The following is a 5,552-nucleotide window of genomic DNA, read 5'->3' on the forward strand; positions in this document are numbered from 1 at the left end:
CCCCACCCACACTTCCCCCCTTCGCCCCGTGCCCCGCCGCCCTCTCCTGCCTTTGTTCTCATCACAAGCCCGGAGCAGATGGTGCTCTGCTTTGCTTGGCCGGGATTGACAGACAGGCGCTCTCAGCCAATAGCCTGCTGGGGAATCAGCTGACTGGTCTGGACAGCGCCAGGTGTTTTTATCATTTCTCTCCTCCATCCGTAGGAGCAGCAGCAGGCAGCGGCGGCGGTAACAGAGCGGAGGAATTTCGGGGCCACAAACCGGTCGGTGGTTGGGTTGCAGCAGGTTGGAGATCTCTCTGCAGACCGCACCATGGCTCTCTCCAAGGCGCCCTGGGACTGATCGGGTACAAAAGCGACAAATCGCAGTAAACAGCCGCCAGCTGAAACCACTAGGATCCGGGAATATGTGCCATTACGCTATCTGATGAGCCCGTTCACTTGGCACAGTAACATTTCTCTTACTCATTGCTGTGTATTGACGCGTGTATTTGGATAAAGGACCTGTGCGCTTGGGAACACCGGACTGGAATGCCAACAAGGTGAGAGCCCGCAAGAGAAGGGAAGGCAGGGTGTCCACAGCTGTAGCCTGTTAGTTTTCTTGTTGAGCTGCATGTTCTGTTGGGGAAATGTGTTTTTACTGATGTGTTGGCCGCCACATCGTCTAAACCTCATGGTAGTAGATTAGTGTTGTTTTTGTGTAAAATCATGCACAGGCCTACTTTGTCAATATGTTTCCATTCATGACATATTTCCCTGCAAGGGCGATGCAACGAGTTGAGATATATTTAGGATGCAGACACACTCAAGGGCATAATCAAATTTCCTATAAATACAGTCTGGCTCGAGCTCACTTCAGACTTGCAGTTTGATTTGAAACAATAACAGAACAGTTAACCTTACAGCCTGTAAGTAATAAATCAACCCCATCCAATGCGTCAAATGATGGGCTATTCCACACAAAACAAACTTTGATCTCGTTGCGGTACTTGCTGTGCCAGCAGGAGCTGCCGAGCGGCATGCGCAGGGTTGTGTAGGCTAAATGTGATTTGCATATTAATGTTAAAGTATGTCGGCAGATGTCTCGATTCCTCCGTTCGAAGCAAGAAAAAAAGAAAAAAGTCGCGGAGTCTTCCTCGGGGATAAAGACAAGGCCCTGTGTAAGAGATGTGCTGGTGAGAATGGGGTTGTATTGGCAGGGGGTCTATTGTGATTCACAAACGCTGCTTCTGTCGCTGCAGCTGTTGCGCTTTTGTGATGGAGACTGCTGACTTGCATCACTCAACTTTAGGGGAAGGGACATACTATAGAAAGGTTAATATGATAAAAGGATTTCTTTGTTCATTTTGGATAGGGTTTTTTTTTTTTGCTTTGCTACTGGACTCCATATATACTGCCCCTCTCTTAAAAACAAAGTGCTGAGAGTCTCTTTTCTCCTCTGACTCAAATAAAAGTGAGTGCTGGTTCAGCGACTTTACAGGATAATGACACCAACACAAGAAGCAAAACCAAGTCAGTTACACAGCAGCTTACTTTCATTATGTGTAGGCCTAATTGTTTCTTTAATATATGATATATAAAAAATTTCTGCTGAAAAGCTGCTTCATTCATGCAAACTCTGTCTTGTCTTGGTTGCTGCTGTGATGCTGTTTTACACCAAGGACAGATTTCTAAGCGAGCAGAAGGCTATTTCTTTTTTTCTGCTTCCCCCCAAGGAAGCATCCTGGCCAGCATAGACACAACAGGCACGCACACACACACACACACACACACACACACACACACACACACCACAATTCATAAAGAAGCACACAAACACACACAATACGTCTACTTTTTTAACATGATAAGAATCACAAGAATAGAGTGTGACTAAAGGGAGTGTGTGTTGCAGGTGTCTGTGTGTGTGTGTGTGTGTGTGCGTGAGTGTGTGTGTGTGTGTGTGCGTGTGTGTGTGCGTGTGTGTGTGTGGGCGGGGTTGTTTGGAGACAGCAGGGTTTGTGGGAGGGGGTAAAGAGCTTCACCCACCCCCCACCTCCATCGACCAACAACATTTAGGTCCCGAGGGTATAAGGCAGGGGGGTGGGGGGAGTGGCGTGGCTCAAGCCTTTATTCCTATAAGAAGGACTGAGGCATCATTAACCCTTTGTCCTCAGTGGGCTACAGGTGTCGCAGACATCAGACACAGTAACAGTTCAGCTCACCCTGCCCTGAGGTTTTTCATGGCGTGTGCATGTGTTGATGTGTCAGAGACAGACGTTTCTCCGAGGCGTCCGTGTTTGGTGTACTGCCCTAGCTCAGGCTGGCACACCTGTGTTGCCATTTGGCTCTGGGGAACATGGGAGTGTGTGTGCTTGCGTGTGTGTGTGTGTGTGTGTGTGTGTGTGTGTGTGTGTGTGTGTGTGTGTGTGCGCAGGAGTCCCTGGTGAGCAGCCTTCCATGGTCTAATCACCCCTTCTCTAAAAGAGTGGTCAGGCCCAGCTGGGCGATCACCCCCCTAATGGACATTTGCCTCACATATACAAGATTAGTATAAAATAAAACCCTTAAAGCATCACATTTATTCAGCAGATCAGCAGACTGGCCGACCTTATGGATGGAAGCTATAGTAGAAAGCAGTTGGCTGTGGCTCAGGTGGAAGAGACTGTCCCTGGTCCGCAGCTCCTCTGACACTGAAACTGAAGTTCAGTGTCAAACCCAAGCTGGTTTGTTAAAGAGGCTCCACCACGTGAATATAATGTAGGTGCACAAATCACAATAATAATTGACGTTTCACTCCTTGCAAAGTTACAAGAGACAGTTACAAAACAAGAATGGTCAAAATTGGCAGAGATGTCATATCCTGACCCAAAAACACTGGATCCTAAATTTCCCATAATGCAATTTGATAGCGAACACCTGTGCAGTTATTTTTTTCAAAGTTTGATGATTATTTTCATTGACTAAAAAATGTCACCGTGGTGAATTTGTTTTGTTCACATCTTGTTTTGTCCATCACCCAAAATATTCAGTCTACAATAATTCAAAAACAGAGAAAATTAAAATGAGAGAAGCTGAAGAATGTTTGGCTTTTCTGATTGAAAAAAATGATTGAAATGATTAATCGATTATGAGCATAGTTTCCATTTATATTATCTCAATCGACTTATCAATTAATCAGTAAATAATGGAAGATGGATTATGTTACTTTGAAGTGTTAGTGAGTCTTTGTTTTGCTTTGACAGTGGTGCGACCCTTTTGTTTACATTGAGATTACAGGTTGCTGTTCTTACCGTATGAGCAGCTGTTCTTACCAAGAATTTGTTGTATAATTCAGCCACTCAATCTACCACAAATCTAATCAGTGGGCTTGTAGAGGAGCCGTGGATTTCCAAACAAGTGTCCATTGAGAGTTTGCCCATCCCGGTTGAAGGTGAACCAGTTTGAGAGCAATCAAGCTGCTGTGCAATCAATACCACAAGTGCTGCTGATCACAAAGTGGCCCAGTCACCTCCAACAGGGGAAGACCTCACATGAGTCACCTGTGTGAAACCAGAGAGCACGTACACGTGTCTGTTTGTAAACCGCTACACTTACACACGCTCATAAATGCCGTCAGAAATCCAACAGTGTGCAAGTACACCTTGTTCAAATGTGTCTTTTGTCATATTGAGCGCTATTTAGCATATTTACCAAATTTACCAAATTATCCATAGACTTCTATTACACAAATGTGGCATTGTCGGTTGTGCTTCTGGATGAGCGGCCACAGTTCTACAGGAACAATTAAATATGCTACATGCATTGTTTAAAAAAAAATATGGTCTAATTTTTTTACTTCTGCTTATTTGAAACTCCCACAGGGAAGTGGAATGTGTTATATTAAATCCTTAGAGGGAGGGGGCGGTGAGCAGCCCGGAGGCAGAAGTGAGCGCGAGCGAAGGCATCACGACAACACATACTGGGTACAGTGAAGAGAAGAAGTCCCGATTCCCTCGTCAGCGTAGGGGGGGGGGGAAAGTGGTTTACATGACTGTAATCTCTCAGGGAGGTGTAACTGTAAATGTGTGTGTGCTGGAGTCTGATTGGATATCGGTGTCTCCCAAGAGGCTGTAATATACATTTTTTTCTCTGTGCATTCTGGTGTTCAGATGGACACAGAGCAGGAGAGAGTGTTGAGTTTTCACTCCATATGTATTTTTCATTTCATTTAACTCTCTTGTCACAGGAGCTGGGGTTTTTTTCTGGATATAATACGTTTCCTTGTCACTCAAGTTCTGTCATCTAATTCAGGAGCGCTTTTGTCACCTCAGTTTTGCTCCATTTATGACACGATGTGTTTATAGGCTCCCTGTGGTTGTTTATCTCACCTGCTCCACCTGTGATTTGTTTTCCCTCATTTCTCCTTTCATCTTTTTTTATGAGTGCACATGAATAAACTAAAGCTCAAGGGCAAACCCGGGCCAGCGGGGGTCATACAGGCATCTCCCGAGAGAGCCTTAATGCAAGACTCATGTTATCCAGTTTAAATCACATTCCCATTTTCTCATATCACTCTCAATTCTTCCTGCAGTCAAGGGAGAAGTTCCTTGGGGATGAGACTGAGTGTCCTCACACAGACCCAGACACGAATTTGGGAGACCTTATCTAGTTTCTCCTCTCACCAGAACTCACCACAGACATGTTTTTACAGATCTTGTTTATAAGCAGTCTGTATATATGTCCTTCAAGTAAAAGTTCATGGGTAACCTGGATGAGTGAGGTAAGCATCATTATCATACATGTATTGGCACAATATCCTCCTAATAGGGCTCGACAACTGTGGTGCCCTCAGTTAATGAGAAAACTATTCCTACTGTACCATCTCATGACGTGTGTAAACGCCGTACGTCAGGATGCCAATTAACAAGTTGCGTTTCAGTATCACTCTATAAGTGACAGTCTGTCAAATGGAAATGACAGCGGTCTACTTTCATGGCATGAGATGAAACTGGGCATTTTTATGGCTGTCAAACACAGTCAGAGCTGAGACGGCAGGTCATTGTTTAGGCTTGTGTAACCTGGAGACATCCATGCCATAGAAGCCCACTGAATTAGCATCCACTGTAGTTCCTGGTAATAATGACCAGTTAAAAAATAACACAAAACAGTGAAGGCCTAAAACAATGATGTTTAATGCAGGGGTGGGGGGAGCTACTGTCTAGAGACTGAATATCTGCAGTATTACTGAGTTTATTTCAGGAACAGCAAGGTCTTACAGCATTCTGTGTGTAGTACATATAGTGTACAGATTCAGTGTACAGTTCGAGCTGTGAGCAGTTAAAGTCCAAAGCCTGACTTTTGGTTCATGGACAGTTTTATTTGAAGACATAATAAAAATCCCCCAAAAACTCCTGAAAAATATCAACTTTTGTGTAACAGAAATCTGTTTTTTTTTTTCTCCTTATCCATTTCATTATCTTGTCGCCATTCATATTTATCTTGGAGGGATAAGACTGTGTTAGATAATTAACAGAATAGAACAACACAAAAAGCATTTTTCGTCGCACCAAACAATGTTTGTTTTTCAGTCTT

The 5,552-nt window shown here is 44.2% G+C and overlaps 1 protein-coding gene across 1 annotated transcript in view; it reads left to right on the plus strand.

The window, feature by feature from the left end:
- The first annotated feature begins 104 nt into the window (after positions 1-104).
- The window catches only part of lrrn1 (leucine rich repeat neuronal 1), a 13,287-nt gene continuing 7,839 nt past the window's right edge, over positions 105-5,552 (plus strand). The window contains exon 1 of the mRNA XM_023403672.2: positions 105-541. The gene's annotated coding sequence lies outside the window, so the exon portion shown is untranslated. The remainder of the gene's footprint in view (positions 542-5,552) is intronic.

This window comes from Seriola lalandi, unplaced genomic scaffold (assembly GCF_002814215.2).
Source record: "Seriola lalandi dorsalis isolate HSWRI2012SDOR001 ecotype SW California unplaced genomic scaffold, Sedor1 jcf7180002054169, whole genome shotgun sequence".
Taxonomy (NCBI): Eukaryota; Metazoa; Chordata; class Actinopteri; order Carangiformes; family Carangidae; genus Seriola; species Seriola lalandi.